The 18,400-nt window shown below is 37.6% G+C and overlaps 1 protein-coding gene across 6 annotated transcripts in view; it reads right to left on the bottom strand.

The window, feature by feature from the left end:
- Positions 1-18,400, bottom strand: part of ACYP2 (acylphosphatase 2) — a 313,536-nt gene that overhangs the window by 199,825 nt on the left and 95,311 nt on the right. The gene's annotated exons all lie outside the window — the stretch shown is intronic.

Genomic DNA, 18,400 nt, shown 5'->3' with positions numbered 1-18,400 from the left:
TTCATCAAGAGGCTCTTTAGTTCTTCTTCACTTTCTGCCATAAGTGTGGTGTCATCTGCATATCTGAGGTTATTGATATTTCTCCTGGCAATCTTGATTCCAGCTTGTGCTTCACTCAGCCCAGCATTTCACATAATGTGCTCTGCATATAAGTTAAATAAGCAGGGTGACAATATAGAGCCTTGACGTACGTTTGGATTTAACCCACCCCAGTTTCTGTTTGGTTCCTTTGTTTGGAGAACCTCACAAGCATGTTGGTGAGCCAAATTACAGCCCTTGCCCCTGCACATGCTCTCAGAACCACATCTGAGACTCACCGCTTCCCTCCTCTACTACCAGCTTCAGACTCCCTTCTCTCAGCTAGCACATCGGCTCGTCCAGGTGGCTCAGCTGGGGTGGGGATGGGGAACCCTAACCTCCATCCCTGAGGAGTCTGAGTCTGCGGTCAGCAAGCCTCCTCAGGTTAGGTTGGCTACGTTGTCCACTTACCATCAAAACTGGGTGTTTTGATGAGAAGAGAAAGAAAGAAGAGAAAGAAGAGAGGCTCTGCTGGATAAGCTGGATGCCAAACATATTCTTCCCCTCCACCATGAAGCTGAAATTTCATCCTCTTCTGATGATTGGCATCCATTATCCTGCTGGGATGTGGCTCTTTTCCCTAGGCTTCTCTCCTTCACATCTCACATACTTGCATGTACCTCTAAGACAGCTCTAACCCACTTTTCCTCAGCTCAGCAACTTCAACATCTTCACAACTAAAGTGATTTTCTTCTTCATTCATAAACATGTTCTTTGTCCTTCTGTCAAGCTCCTATGCTGGAACCAGGTTCATTTTGGGTTCTCTGCCTCCTTCATCTTGTAAATATACCAAGTTCTGTAAATTCTCCCCCTAAATAGCTTCTAAATTCACTCTTGTTCTCTGTACCACCCCCCTCCCCCCCGCACCCCTGCAATAGTTGCTTTCCTTTCTCAGGGGCTCATCCTTTCTCACCTGGACTATTACAAAATCCCCCAACTCTTCTTCCTTTCTCCAGTTTCCCCCATAGTCCTCCCACCCACATTATACCACATCTTTTAGAAAGTATGCCATTTCACTGATTAAAACCCTTCTACTGTTTAGGCTCTTCACAACTGGCCCCTTCTTCACTTCCCTCCCCTCCACTCCCCTCTGCCCCTACTTGTTGCCTGTAGCTGCCCCAAGGTGACAGGCTCCCTTCATGTGTGCGTGCCAAGTTGCTTCAGTCGTGTCCAACTCTTTGTGACCCCATGGACTGTACCCCGCCAGGTTCCTCTGTCCATGGGATTCTCCAGGCAAGAATACTAGATGGGTTACCAAGCCCTTCTCCAGGGAATCTTCCCAACCCAGGGATCAAATCTGCATCTCCTGTGTCTCCTGCATTGGTAGGCAGGTTCTTTCCTATTTTGCCACCTGGAAAGCCCGGCTCCCTTCATGTGCCTCATGCTTTGCCTATTCTTCCTCTTGGCCCACAGGTCTCCTGGTAGACTTTACTTATCTTTGGAGATTCATTTAATTCCATCTCTGACCTTTCCTGACAGGTGGAATGGGCTGCTTCTAGCCTCATGGTCACACTGCAGTTCTTCCATACCTTTATTAAGACTCTTATCACATTATGTTCACTTATTTGCCTTACATACATAGTTGACCGAAATATATTTTTCTAATTGAAATGGTTTTTTACAATTCAGTTGTGAGTCCAGTGCATTGTATTACGTTCACAGTTCCTAGAAACAGTAGATAATCAAAAGATGCCAAATGAATGAATGAAATATACAAATGTTGTTCAGGGCATGATGCACCTGTCTCACCATCAGCAGCTGAGCAGATACTTCGCATCATTTCCCAGTACTGTTAACTGGATGTGTGCTGACTGACTGTGGGGCCTGACCTCAAGAGGACTGCCAAGATTTTCTGTTCATAGCCTAAAGATGCAAAATTCTGTATGTTCACCCTGGACAATGACTCAATGGCTGTGAATCTGTTTTAGGGAAGGGATGCAAAAATGGAGACAAAGCAAAGCAGGCAGATTGAAGTTAACACTGGAGAAAGAATCACTGAGTTGATGAGGGCTTAGTCATCTACTACTTACTTATCCAGAGTCTAGAACCATGACTGAAACATGGTAGGCATTCAATAAATGTTTGTTGAACAACTAGAGAGAGATGAGAAAGGAAGAATAAATGATGCCCTTGGAAGTGATACAGAAGCTGTAGAAAACTGTCAGGATGGAGAGAGATGAAGTCAGATTTTAAACCATTAAATTGTAAGCTGTTTACACTTAAGTTTTAATCTGGATATATCCTAAAGGTAGAAAAAGAAAGACAAACTAAGAGATCCAGAATTAAAAATGTATCTATTTAAACCAAGGCCTTGAAATGTGCACCCAGGGAGACTTAAATGAAAAAGATATTATACAGAAAGAGGCAACCATTTCCTGTACTTTTTAATCTCTTCTGTTACTTACCTTCATGATCCTAAATAATATATTTACACTGCTATTCTGTTGACTTTTTTTATATTTTAGAAATTATATATTGACTTCCCACTACCATGGAGGATAAAGATACTGCTTTCTTTCTGTGTCCCCCCCACACTGAAATACACATTCTTTCCCCCATCCTCTAATACAGTTCTATCACAAACATACTAAATCAATATTTGGTGTTTGCTTTATTTGTTCATTCATCCAGTAAACATGATTTTGAATTACTTTGAAAATTTTAATCAGGGTATATGATAACATTTGTATTTTCAATAATTCCAGATAGCCTCTTCTGGGTGTTGACTTTTGAAAAACATTGGTACAATTTGTCTGCCTATTGTAAAATATAAAATCAATTTTTAATCAATAAACAAACTACATCAGTGCTTGTTATGTCCAAAGCAATATGAGGGAGACCAAGATATCTAAAACAGAATCTTACTAAAATATGTGTCTTAAAATGTGGACAAGCGTGTTTTCTGAAGTCAGACTTTCCCATAGATTAATATCATTATTTTTAAATGCCTCATTTTCACTGAAGAGTCACAGTGGCTCCCAGAACACTTACTGGCCATTCCTCCCTGTACTTTACATAATGTACCGTGTACAAGGCCTGCTTTTGAGAGAATGATTGTCTCCAGATTTCCATTGAATAGCAATAGAATTTCTTAGAAAATATTACTGTATGATTGTTTTAAATTGCTCTCCTAGTTGCATAATGGTGCCTATAGCATAAAGTTCAATAAGTATCCTGATAAGTTGGAAAAATCTTATACTAAAAAGTTTTTAATAAACTACTGTACTTTGATGCTGAAAAAAACCAATATAATACACAGTGTTTCTAAACTTATTTGATCACAAAATCTTTGTTTAAAAAATAGGATTATAGTTTAGGAAACAGTGATTTTGTCCACTCCCTTGACGCAGTCTCCACTTGATTCAAATGTCACGCAAATGTGCACGCATGTGTGTATGCGCCCCCCCAACACACACACACACACTACCTGTCTCCCCTAGTAGAACCTGCTAGGATGGCGCTTCCTCTTTGGGGTGTAACAAGTGGCTCTTTGAAACCAAGAGGTTTCAAAGCCACCAGGATTATGTTCTCAGGCCAAAGTTATAATTAATGATGTGGCAAAATATAAAAAAGATAACTATATTAACTGCTAAGCACCGTATGTCTTTAGATAATTCTTTGTGCTTAAAACCACCTCCCACATCCACCAGTGAGACCAGTGAGCCAATGGAACAGCCATCCCAGACTCTCCCTCTGCTATCTGAAGTCCTGTCCATAGCTGACTCTCTTGTTCCTTTTCTTTCCAGTTTTTAGAGGGATAATGCCTGAACTAACGCCTAGATCACCAGATGCCTGGTGTAAAGGCCTTTATGAGCATCAGTCTTCCATTTCTGAAGAATATATAGAAGTAGTGCAAAGAAACTTCTAGTCACCAGAAGTCAGGGATTACATATTCTCTTTATAATTTTTTTCACAACATTCATTTTGAAAATTTTCAACCCGTCCAAAAAAATGCAAAGAGTTATACAATTGATACTCATACAGTCTTCACTAAGATCAAATCATCGTTAACTTTCGCTGCATTTGCCTGTCTCTCCCATGCCCCTCACTTTTCTCTCTTTTTTTCCCCTCTCTCCATTTATGTTTTTGTTGAAAGTTTGCTGCACATATCAAAATATTTCACTCCTAAATAATCTACATGCCTCATCTAAGAATAAAAACATTCACCTACATAATCATAATACTGCTGCTGCTGCTGCTAAGTCACTTCAGTCCTGTCTGACTCTGTGCGAACTCATAGACGGCAGCCCACCAGGCTCTGCCATCGCTGGGATTCTCCAGGCAAGAACACTGGAGTGGGTTGCCTACTCTCGCATCTAAGAAAACTGACATAAATTTAACAGCATCATCTGACATACAGTCTATATTTAAATTTGCTCAATGAGGGATTCTCTAAATATCGCCCCTAAGGGTACATAGATGGCAGAAAGAGGGCAGTAAAAGGCAAGTAACTGACTGTGTAGTGAAGTTCCTGGCAGCTGGAGCCCATTTTTGCTGACTCTTGTAGTATTCCTTTCCTAGGGAAATTTAATTAGTATGATAAAATGGTTAGGAGTAATTAAACCTCTCACTTAAATGATTGTGACTGTTACTTGTACTTTCAGCAAATCCATAAGAAAAAAGTCAACTCTGCATGATTTATAACATAAGAGCTAAACCAAATACTAAGATTTGGATCTAATCCTTGGATAGTCCTAAAATGGATATATTCTCCAGGCTTTTAAGGATGCTGGCATATAAACCATTCTTGTATTTTTTGCAGTAGGAGAATTTAATTCATCAGGTGCACCTTTCACCTAGAAAGTGGAATTTGCTTTTTGTTTTTTAAGGGTATTTTTGCCTAGGATCTAGGAGGCTGTTTGAGCATATTCTGTCCAGACTGGGGCTCTACAATTACCAGCAGGATCATGGAGCCTCATGCCAGCTTATTCACCGCAGGCCAGACTCTCCTAATATGCTTGTATTGAGAGTCATTCTCCATGATATATGTCTGGTTCTTTTCACCCTCCTAGATTCATTACACATTCTTTCCTACCACTCTATTTACTACTGACCTTCTCCACCAGTGTCTGTTCTCTATAAACTTAAGACTTTGATTTCTTTTGAAAGTAACAACTCATTGGGACTTGTCTCCTTGAACACTTCAGGTTAACTGTGGGATTTAAAACCTTTACAGATGAAAAATAAGTGTAACTGAACAAAGAAAGACAGGTGTGCTGCCATAAGAGCTTCACGTATAATGGGAAAGGAAGATAATGCGTCAGTCTCATATGGGTTTCTTTTGCTGTGGTCTCTGTCTGGGAAGTTAGTGTATTTATTGATTAGTCCTCAAAAGAGACATCATTCACAAACTGACCCTTGGCTTGTGGCAGGAGACTAACATTTGTGTTAGTTTCAATAACCGTATGAACAAATTCTGTTGCTGGGAAGCCACAAGCAAGTGTTGCCTTGACAACACAGCATGCAAGTCTCTAGTTCCCTCCATAATTTCCCTGTGAAGATGATGATTCCTTATTAGTCCTACCTATGAAGTTATTGCCGAAAGATTCTTTACCATCTGAGCCACCGCGAAGCACTACGTCTTGCCTACAAGATGAGAAATGTTAACCTATAACTAATTTGTTGGAGGCTTGTCAATACCTGAGAATTTCATCAAGATTCAGGTTGCAAACTACACAAAGCAGACTTAGACATGAAAGGCCATAATAATGTAGAACATTAGGTTTAAAACTTGATTATCAGGGGCAAAGCATCTTATTTTATTAAGAAAGCATTTTTGCTATAAATATAAAAGAAGGATATATGTGTCATGGAGGCAAAACAATATGTTACTAAACAACTGAAGGACTACTGGAGAAATCAAAAATGAAAATAAGAAATACCTAGAGACAAATGAAAATGCAGAATGATGATCTAAAACCTAAAGCAGTTCTAAGAGGGAAGTTTACAAGGAATCCCTGGGCAATCCAGTGCTAAGAGCTCCACACTTTCACTGCTGAGGACCCAGACAGAATCCCTGGTTGGGGAACTAAGATCCCACAAGCCATGTAGCAAGGCCAGAAAAAAACATTTTTTAAGAGGGAAGTTTATGGCAATATGAGTTTACCTCAGGAAACAAGAAAAATCTCAAATAAACAACCTCACCTTACACCTAAAGAGAAAAAAGCAAAGCCCAAAGTTAATAGAAGGAAAGAAATTATAAAGATTGGAGCAGACATAAATGAAACAGAGACTTAAAAACAAGAAGAGAAGATCAATGAAACTAGTCGTTGCTTCTTTGAAAAGATAAACAAAATTGATAATCCTCTAGCCAGACTCATGAAAAATGGAGAGGGACAAATCAATAAAATCAGAAATAAAAGTGGAGAACTTCCAACTGACACCACAAAAATACAAAGGATCATAAGAGACTACTGAGCCACTATTTGCCAGCAAAATGGACAACCAAGAAGAAATGGACAATTTTTTTTTTTGGACAAATTCTTAAAAAGAAATAAAAAGATAAAGTTTCCTAAGACTGAATCAGGAAAAAATAGAAAATACAAATAGACAAATTATCAGTAGTGAAACTGAATCAGTAATTTAAAAATTTCCAACAAACAAAAGTCTAGGACCAGATGACTTCAGAGATGAATTCTATCAAACATTTAGAGAAGAGTTAATATCTATTCTTCTCAAACTATTCCAATATTTTCAGAAGAAGGAACACTTCCAAACTTATTCTATGGGGTCACCATCACCCTGATACCAAAGCCAGACAAAGATATCACAAAAAAAGAAAACTACAGCCCAATATCACTGATGAACATAGACATAAAAATCCTCAACAAAATACTAGTAAATTGACTCCAACAAAGTACTAGACGGGTCATACACTATGATCAAATGGGATTTATTCCAGGGATGCAACGGTTTTTCAGTATCTGCAAATCAATCAAGGTGACACACCACATTAACAAATTGAAGAACAAAACCATATGATCACCTCAGTAAATGTAGAAAAAGCTTTTTATAAAAATTAAACATCCATTTATGATAAAAACTTTATGGAAAAATGGATAGATAGAGAAGATACCTCAACATACAGGCATAGTAAAAAGCAGAGACATTACTTTGCCGGCAAAGGTCTGTCTAGTCAAAGATATGGTTTTTCCAGTAGGTGTGTATGGATGTGAGAGTTGGGCCATAAAGAAAGCTGAGCACTGAAGAATTGATGCTTTTAAACTGTGGTGTTGGAGAAGACTCTTGAGAGTCCCCTGGACTGTAAGGAGATCAAACCAGTCAATCCTAAAGGAATTCAGACCTGACTATTCATTGGAAGGACTGACGCTGAGGCTGAAACTTCAACTCTTTGGCCATCTGATGCAAAGAACTGACTCACTGGAAAAGACCCTGATGCTAGGAAAGATTGAAGGCAGGAGGAGAAGGGGATGACAGAGGATGGTTGGATGACATCGCCGACTAGATGGACATGAGTTTGAGCTAGCTCCAGGATTTGGTGATGGACAGGGAAGCCTGGCATGTGCAGGCCACAGGGTGGCAAACAGTCAGACATGACTGAGCAACTGAACTGAACTGAACATCAACATAGTAAAGCCCATTTAGGACAAACCCACAGCTAACATCATACTTAACAGTGAAAAGCTGAAAGCATTTCCTCTAAGATCTGGAATAAGACAAGAATGCCCAGTTTCACCACTTTTATTCAACATATTTCTGGAAGTCCTCATCATGGCAATTAAAGAACAGTAAATAAATGGAATCCAAACTGGAAAAGAAGAAGCAAAATTGTCATTGTTTGCAGATGACATGATGGTTTAGAACATAGAAAAGTCCTAAAGACGCTACTAGAAAATTACTAGAGCTCATCAATGAATTCAGTGAAGTTGCTAGATACAAAATTAATACACAGAAATCTCTTGCATTTCTATACACTAACAATGAAAGATTAGAAAGAGAAATGAAAGAAACAATTCCATTTACCATCACATCTAAAGAATAAAATACCTAGGATTAAACCTACCTAAGGAGGAAAAAGACCTATACTCCAAAAACTATAAGACATTGATGAAATAAAGAAACTGAAGACAACACAACCAGATGGAAAGATATACCATGTTCTTGGATTGGATGAATCAATATTGTTAAAGTGACCATACTACCCAAGGCAATCTACATGTTCAATGAAATCTCTGTCAAATTACCAATGGCATTTTCCACAGAACCAGAATGAAATTTTTTTTTTAATTTGTATAGAAACACAAAAGACCCAAAGTAGCCAAAACAATCTCAAGGAAGAAGAACAGAGCTGAGGGAATCACATGCCCTGACTTCACACTACACTACAAAGCTATAGTAACCAGTGTATGGTGCCAGCACAGAAACATACACGTGAATGGATAGAATAGGATAGAAAGCCCAGAAATAAACCCACACACTGGTAGTCAATTCATCTATGACAAAGGAGGCAAGAATATACAATGGAGAAAAGACAGTCTTGGCAACAAATTAGAAAGCTATCTGTAAAAGAATGAAATTAGAAATTCTCTAAGATAACACACAAAAATGGATTAAAGAACTAAATGTAAGACTAGATGTGACAAAACCCCTAGAGGAAAACAGAGGCAGAACACTCACTGACATAAATTATAATGGTATTTTTTTGGAGAAATGGAAATAAAAGCAAAAATAAACACATGAAAGCTAATTAAATTTAAAAGCTTTTATACAGCAAAGGAAACCATAAACAAAACAAAAAGAACACCTATGCAGTAGGAGAAAATATTTGCGAACAATGCTACCAACAAGAGATTAATTTCCAAAATATATAAACAGCTCATATAGCTCAACATAAAAAAACAAACAACTCAATCAAAAAATGGGCAGAAGATCTAAATAGATTTTCTTCCAAATAAGATATGCAGATGTCCAACAAGCACATTAAAATATGCTCAATATCACTAATTATTAGAGAAATTTAAATCGAAACTACAATGAGGTGTCACCTCACACCAGTCAAAATGGTCATTATTAAAAAGTCTAAAAATAATAAATGCTGGAGAGGGTATGGAGGAAAGAGAACCCTCCTACATTCTTGGTGGGAATGTAAATCGGTACAGCCACTATTGAGAATAGTGTGAAGGTTCCTTAAAAACTAAAAGTAGAGTTATTATATGATCCTGCAATCTTACTCTTGAACTCCAGAGAAAACCTAATTTGAAGGGATACGTGTATCCCAATGTTCACGGCAGCACTATTTACAATAGCCAAGACATGGAAGCAACCTAAATGCCATCAACATTGAATATTATGAATATTACTTAGCCATAAAAAAAGAATAAAGTGATGCCATTGGTAGCAATATCGATGGACTTGGAGAGTATCATACCAACTGAAGTATGATATTACTTATATATGGAAGCTAAAAAACTTATACAAATCAACTTATTCACAAAACAGAAATAAGACTTACATACATAGAAAACAAGCAGATGGTTACCAAAGGGAATAGCAGGGGCAGGAAGATATATAAATAAGGAGTTTGGGATTAATATATACATACCACTATATACACAACAGATAAGCAACAAGGACCTACTATATAGTATGGGGAACTATACTCAATATCTTGTAATAATTTATAATGAAAACAAATCTGAAAAAGAATATATATATGTATATATATATATATATAACTGAATCATTTTGCTATACTCCTGAAACCAACACAATACTGTAAATGAACTATACTTCAATTTTTAAAATGATTTTTAAAAAAGAAGCGTATATGTATTCAAATTATGTATTCCGACTGAAAACTGGTTTACATTTTCAAGTTTGGCTCCATCATTAGAGATCCTTTAACTTCATATGCCTCCACCCAGTTTCTGGAATACACCTGCTGGGCTGGGGTTAGGGCTCTGGAAGAACAGCTTCAGACTGCAGCAGCGTAGAACTCAGGTACCGGAAAGGGCTTGTGAGGCCCATATGGTGCCAATCCAAGATGCAAGTAGACTTGGAAACTGCTTGTGCCTTAGAGCTGTGCTCTCTTATGCCTCTTGGAAATGAGACTGCCCCATGAAGAAGCCCAAGCCGCTTCCTGGAAGGTGAGAGACCCGTGTGCTAATCATTCTGCTGTCTCTGCTGATAGCAGCACAGAGAAGTCATTCTACATTGTGCAGTGACCACTCAACCCAGCATTGATCAATGAATAACTGAGCCGACTTGCAAAAGAGGAACCATCTCACCGACCAGACCATCAGAGACATGAGAGCCTCAGCAGATAGCTAGTCAAGACAGAAACTCTCTCCCGTCAGGTATATATTTGACAATGCAGCATATATCATTTAAAAGGCACCAGGCTTTTTTGGGTTTTGTTTTTGATGGGAATCATTTGAGATAGAATTTATCAGAATCCCTGTGCTTATAGCACATAAAGCAGAGAAGTACTATAAGTAAGAGTGAGGGAAGCCACACATATGCAAGCCCCCCCCCCCAGGATTCTGGTATCAGTGGAAATAAGATAAAATTAATAATCTGCCACCACAAACAGGACACTGAAGACAACTGGAAATTACATGTGGTCAATTCAAATTATACTAGGTTGACACTTTTGAGATTTACAATTTAAGAGTATTGTTGCTCAAGAAAACTTGAATTTTCACTTTGAACTACTGGGGATTGTTATTAGTGATTACCTCCAAGCTAGGTAATAAACAGGAAGCAAACACAAATAACGCACTTTGACCTGCTGTGTTACTCTCAGTACTCAGTTCTCTTGTCAAGATCACACTTCCCCAAGTCAGACGTGAGACAGAAAACACAACAGACACCACTACAGTAGGCTAAGAGGGATTTCCAATGAACACTCTGAGTCTAGCATTGCATGACTTTGTTTGTTAGTCTCTAAAGAAGGTGAAGTGAGATAATGGAAAGAATGTTACTGCAGGGACTGGAAGAGTTGATTTCTATTTCCAACTCTAATTATTCACCTGATAACTTGGGCAAGTCATAGTCTTTCTGAGCCTTAGTTTACTCAGAGCATAGACCAGTTTTCTATTCCGATCATTCCCCTCTTCTATACTTTGTAGGTTCCTTAAAGGACTGCTTGTCTTGTAGGACTGTTTTGCTGGACACTCTGATGTTCAATTCATCTTCACAGCAATTTATCTGTGTCTAACTGCCACTTCTGCTACTCAGAAACCCTCTTCATTGGATTGGTTGCTTTTGTGCTTGTTAGTAACTATTCGCCCACCTCCAGCAGTTATGCTCCATGCACTAAGAATTATCTAATCTCCATCACCAGCTTTGCATTTAACCTCTGTATTCATTCACAGTACAAATATTTATTAGTGGCAAAAAAAAGTAACTGAAAGTTAGGATAGGCTATATTATTGAAAAATTTACTTATATGTGTATGTGTGTGCATAATAAATTTAAATGCTGGTTTGTTTTGACTGAGGTCTAATTAACATACAACATTATATTAGTTACTGGTATATAATATAATGAGTTGATACTTGTATATACAGCAAAATGATCACTACAGTAAATCCAGTTAACATCTGTCTTCATACATGACTAAAAAAATTTTTATTCTTGTGATGAGGACTTTTAAACATCTCCTCTGTTAGCAACTTTCAAACATGCAATACAGAATTATTAACTACAGACATCATACTGTACATTAACTTCCCATGACTTACTTATTTTAAAACTGGAAGTTTGTACTCTCTGACCATCTGCCATTCACCCATTTTACCCATCCTGCACTGCTTATTTCAGGCCCCCACCAATCTATTCTCTGTACCGATAAGCTTGTTTCTTTCATATTTCGTGTATAAGTGAAATCGTATAGTATTTGTCTTTCTCTGACATTTCACTTAGCAAAATACCCTCTAGATCCATCCATGGATCTAGAATGTTGTCAGAAATGGCAAGATTCCCCTCTTTTTTTATGCCTGAATAGTATTCAGTTGTACATGTATGCAACATCTTCTTTATCCTTTCATCTAGTGATAGACACAGGTTGCTTCCATATCTTGGCTATTGTAAACACATCTTTTCAAATTAGTGGTTTTGTTTTCTTTGGATAAATACTTGGAAATGAAATTGCTGGATCATGAAGAACATCTATACTGTTTTCCATAGTAGCTGCACCAGTTCATGTTCTGATAAATAGAGTACAAGGGTTCCCTTTTTTCCACGTCCTCACCAACATGGTATTTCTTTTCTTTTTGATAGTAGCCGTTCTAACAGGTATGAGGTGATACCTCATTATGGTTTTGCTTTGCATTTCTTTGATGATTAATGATACTGTGAGCATCTTTTCACATAACTGTTGGTATGTCTTCTTTGGAAAAATGTCTATTCAGATCTTCTGCCCAAGAGTAACTCATCCTGCTGTATGAGTTCTTTCCATATTTTGGATACTAACCCCTAACCAGATACGTGATATGCAAATATTTCCTCCCATTCTGTAGGTTGCCTTTTCATGTTATTAATAATTTCCTTTACTGTGCAGAAGTTTTTCAGTTTGATGTAGCCCTACTTGTTTATTTTTGCTTTTGTTGCCTTTGGTTTTGAAATCAGATCCAAATAATCATCACCAAGACTGATGTCGAGAAACTTACTGTCTATGTTTTCTTTTAAGAGTTTTATGGTTTTAGGTCTTACATTCAAGTCTGTGAGAGTCAGTTTTCGTGTATGATGTCAGTAGTCTACTTTCATGCTTTTGCATGTGGCTGTCCATTTTTCAGTGTACAGATCTTTCATCCCCCTGGTTAAAAGTATTCCTTTTTGAAACTATTGTAAGTGAAACTGTTTTCTTTATTCCTCTTTAGAAAACACCCTGATGCTGGGAAAGATTGAAGGCAGAAGGAGAAGGGGATGACAGAGGAGAAGATGGTTGGATGGCATCACTGACTCAATGGACAAGAGTTTGAGCAAGCTTCTGGAGTTGGTGATGGACAGGGAAGCCTGGCATGCTGCAGTCCATATGGTCGCAAAGAGTCAGACACAACTGAGGGACTGAACAACAAAAATAATAGTTCACTATTAATGTATAGAAAGAAAACTCATTTTTTATATCTTGCAATTTTACTGCAGATGGTGATTGCAGCCATGAAATTAAAGGACGCTTACTCCTTGGAAGGAAAGTTATGACCAACCTAGACAGCATATTAAAAAGCAGAGATATTACTTTGTCAACAAAGGTCTGTCTAGTCAAGGCTATGGTTTTTCCAGTGGCCATGTATGGATGTGAGAGTTGGACTGTGAAGAAAGCTGAGCACCGAAAAATTCATGCTTTTGAACTGTGGTGTTGGAGAAGACTCTTGAGAGTCCCTTGGACTCCAAGGAGATCCAACCAGTCCATTCTAAAGGAGAGCAGTCCTGAGTGTTCAATGGAAGGACTGATTCTGAAACTGAAACTCCAATATTTTGGCCACCTGATGCGAAGAGCTGACACATTTGAAAAGACCCTGATTCTGGGAAAGATTGAGGGGAAGAGAAGGGGATGACAGAGGATGAGATGGTTGGATGGCATCACCAACTCGATGGACATGGGTTTGGGTGAACTCCGGGAGTTGGTGACGGACAGGGAGGCCTGGCGTGCTGTGGTTCATGGAGTCGCAAAGAGTCAGACGCAACTGAGCGACTGAACTGAACTGAACTGGATTTTACTGAATCCATTTATTTGTTCTCACAGGTTTTTAGTGGCATTCTAGAGTTTTTTAATATATGACATCAAATTATTTGCAAATAGTGACAGTTTTATCTCTTCCTTTCCAATCGGAATGCTTTTTATTACTTCTTCCTCTTCATTGCTTTGGTTCAAACCTCCAATATTACATTGAACTGAAAGTGGAAGAATGGGCATCCTTGTCTTGTTCCTGACCTTAGAGGGAACTATCAGCTTTTCTCTGTTGAGTATGATGTTATCTGTGGTCTTATCATATGCAGTATGGCTTATATTTTGTTGCCTCTATACCCAGTTTGTTGAGAGTTTTTAATCATACATTAATGTTGAATTTTGTCAAATGCTTTTTCTGTGTCTATTGAGATGATCATTTTTATCCTTCCTTTTATTAATGTGGTGTATCACACGACTTATTTAAGAAAACTAGACCATCCTTGCATCCTTGGAGTCAATTTTCCTTGATCATGGTGTATGATCCTTTTAATGTGTTGTTGAACTTGGTTTGCTAAAATGCTGTTGAGAACTTTCACATCTATATTCATCAGGGATACTTGCTTGTACTTTCCTATCCTTCTTGTGTCCTCGTCTGGTTTTGGTATCAAGGCAATACTGATTTCATAAAATGAGTTTGGAAGAGTTCCCTCCTCTTTCATTTTTTGAAAGAGTTTGAGAAGTGCTATGTACTCAGTCGTTCAGTCATGTCTGACTGTTTGTGGCCCTATGGACTGTAGCCTGCTAGGCTCCTCTGTCCATGGAATTCTCCAGGCAAGAATACTGGAGTGTGTTGCCATTTCCTACTCCAGGGGACCTTCCTGACTGACCCAAGGATGAAACCCATGTCTCTTGTGTCTCCTGCACTGGTAGGCAGATTCTTTACCACTCAGCACCACCTGGGCAGTACACAGTTTGAGAAGGATTAGTATTAATCCTTCCTTGAATGTTTGGCAGAATTCATCTGTTAAGCTGTCTGGTCCTGGACTTTTGTTTTTTGGAAAGTTTTTGATTACTGATTCGAAATCCTTCCTCGTAAACAAGCTATTCAGATTTTCTATTTCTTCATGATTCAGTCTTGGAAGGTTGTATGTGTCTAGAAATGCATCCATTTCTTCTAGGTTGTCCAATTTGTTGGTGCATAACTGTTCATAGTAGTCACTTATAATACTTAGTATTTCTGTGGTACCAGTTGTAATGTCTCATCTTTCATTTCTTATATTATTTCTTTGAGTACTCTCTTTTTTCTTGGTGAATCTAGCTAAAGGCTTATCAATTTTGTTTATCTTTTCAAAGAACCAGCTCATTTTAAAATTAATCTATTGATTTTCCAGTCTTTATTTTATTCATTTGTGTTCTGCTTTTTGTTATTTCCTTCCTTCTACTAACTTTGGATTTCATTTGTTCTTCTTTCCTGGTTGCTCAGAGGGTAAAGCATCTGCCTGCAATGTGGGAGATATGGGTTCGATTCCTGGTCAGGAAGATTCCCCGGGAGAAGGAAATGGCAACCCACTCCAGTATTCTTGCCTGGAGAATCCCATGGATGGAGGAGCCTGGTAGGCTACAGTCCACGGGGTCGCAAAGAGTCAGACTCGACTGAGCAACTTCACTTTCTTTTCTTTCTTTTTCCTTGGGATGTAAAATTAGGTTCTTTAAAGATCTTTCTTTTTCTTAATATAGATTTTATTGCTATGAACTTCCCTTTTAGGATTGCTTTTGCTGCATCCCATAAATTTTGATATATTGTTTTTCCATTTTCAATTGTTCCAAAGTATTTTTAAATTTTTCTTTTGATTTCTTTGTTAACCCATTGATTGTTCAGTAGCATACCATGTACTGCTGCTGCTAAGTCGCTTCAGTCATGTCCGACTCTGTGTGACCCCATAGACAGCAGCCCACCAGGCTCCTCTGTCCACAGGATCCTCTAGGCAAGAATACTGGAGTGGGTTGCCATTTCCTTCTCCAAGCATACCATTTAATCCCCACATATTTGTGAATTTTTCTGTTTTCTTCTTGTTATTGACTTCCAGTTTCATACCACAGTAATCAAAAAAGATGCTTAATATGATTTCAATCTTTGTAAATTTGCTAAAACTTGTTTTGAGGTCTAATATATGATCTCCTAGAGGACATTCCATGTACAAATGAGAAGAATGTATATTCTGTTGCTTTTGGGTGGAATGTTCTGTACAAATCTGTTAAGCTCATATGATCTAATGAGTCATTTAAGGCTGATGTTTCCTTATTAGTATTCTTTCTAGGTGATCTATCTATTGATATATGTGGAGTATTGAAGTCCCTTACTATTAAACATTATTATATTGCCATCTATTTCTCACTTTAGGTCTGTTAATATTTGCTTTAGATATTTTGTGCTTACATATGGGTGCAAAAATATTTTAAAATGTTATATCCTCTTATTGAATTGATCCCTTTATGATTATGTAATACTCTTTTATTACAGTCAGTGTTTTAAAGTCTATTTTGTCTGAAATAAATATAGCTTTGGTGGGGGGGGGGGTTCCGTTTGCATGGAACGTTTCTTTCAGTAGCTTTACTTTCAGTCTGTGTGTGTCCTCAAACAGTGTTTTATTTCCAAATAACACTTAACTTAAAGACTCTGAAAACCTAGGTTCAGACTTAGAGTTAAACAGAAACAGTTAAATCTTTATGCTCACAGAGGTGAAATTGCTAAGACAAATTTCAAGACTTAGTATAGGCAACTGCTAAGTGCTATCTTACTTACTTACCCTCTATTTACTCACACTCCATGAAAGCCATATTTGATTACTTGTAAGGGATCCTCATCTGCGCACCACCTCCACTCCAGGCCTAGCCAAATGCCTGCTGTACCCTCCCTGTTTCTCTCTCTCCTTGACCCATCTCTAGGCCCACCTCTCTTCAAAGACCCTTCTCCAAAGCAATCTGGTCTTCTTTCTGCTGACTCTGAAAAATAAGATTAAATGTATTTGAAATATACATATTGATGTTCTCTGAAATACAAGGTGTCAAAACTGTATCACATTAATATCCTGAAAAAAAGATACTTGAATACATATTTCAGATTTTCCCTATAATACAAATTAACATGAAGAACTCAAAAGTTGGGAAACTGCTTTACAAAAGACAAATGTGGAGTGCTGATGCTAGGGTGTTGTCATAAATTATAAAAAATAATTATAAAAATAAAATTGTAAGTTTGTTCATAAAACAACACAATCAAAATTATTGAAACACTATATAATTTAGAAATACAATAATATTATTAAAAATGTTAAAAAACTATTAAAAATAAGGAAATCAGGACAGATACATTATTTTTTCATTGTTAATTATTTAAGTAATAAGTGTATATATTCTTCACATCAGTTTTTAATATAATTTAAATGAGTTTAAAATCTCCCTTGTACTTTCCACATATTCTTCTCAGTCTTAGATCTTTTTTCATCTCCCCATTATTATCACTTTGCTATATCTTCTTCCAGAACTCTTTCCTTGCATTACATAATCTTTCTACCAGGTTTAATATTTTACATGTAAAAAACTAAACAGCTTTTGTACAAAGAAATAAGAGCTGAACTTCTGTTCTAAGGTATAATTTTCCAGACAGGAACATTTTCATTTCTGGGCTCTAGTGAATGTTGAAGAAGCAATGTTAAATCTAAAATAAAAACACTTTTAAAAATGCAACATTCAACTATCTGCTACAAGGAACTCACAAAATGTAAACATTAGTAAAAAGAAATGTCAATATGAATGACATTTTAAAACCTTTAGTTGTGCAAAAAGTTTAGGAAAAAGAAAATTTTTAGAGGCAGATATTATGTCAATTTATTACTAGGAATTATTTTTGTCATCCCATTATTAACTCTATTAATAACCTAATTAGTCTGTCAGGCACATACTGTCCATTGTACTTTTATTGTGCACAGTAAGCTATATCTAGAGCTGCTTTTAAGGCAAATTAACAAAGCTGTAGTTCAGTCGCTCAGTTGTGTCTGATTCTTTGTGACCCCATGAACTGCAGCACACCAGGCTTCCCTGTCCTTCACTATCTCCCAGAGTTTGCTCAAACCCATGTCCATTGAGTCGGTGATGCCATCCAACCATCTCATCCTCTGCCACCCACTTCTCTTGCCTTCAATCTTTCTCAGCATCATGTTTTTTTCCAATGAGTTGACTCTTCACATCAGGTGACCAAAGTATTGGTCATCAATACTTCAGCATCAGTCCTTCCAATGAATATTCAGGGTTGATTTCCTTTAGGTTGACTGATTTGATCTCTGTGCTGTCCAAGGGACTCTCAAGAGTCTTCTCCAACACCACAGTTCAAAAGCATCAATTCTTCAGTGCCCAGACTTCTATATAGTCCAACTCACACATTCATATATGACTACTGGAAAAACCATAGCTTTGACTATATAGACTTTTGTCAGCAAGTGATGTCTCTGCTTTTTCATATGCTGTCTAGGTTGGTCATAGCTTTCCTTCCAAGGAGCAAGCTAATTTTAATTTCATGGTTGCAGTCACTATCCACAGTGATTTTGGAGCCCCCCAAAATAAAGTCAGCCACTCTTTCCATTTTTCCCCCATCTATTTGCCATAAAGTGATGGGACCAGATGTCATGATCT

The sequence above is a fragment of the Odocoileus virginianus genome, chromosome 2 (genome assembly GCF_023699985.2).
Source record: "Odocoileus virginianus isolate 20LAN1187 ecotype Illinois chromosome 2, Ovbor_1.2, whole genome shotgun sequence".
NCBI lineage: Eukaryota > Metazoa > Chordata > Mammalia > Artiodactyla > Cervidae > Odocoileus > Odocoileus virginianus.
Note: the sequence above shows the minus strand (reverse complement) of the source record. Positions and strands in the feature narration are given on the sequence as shown.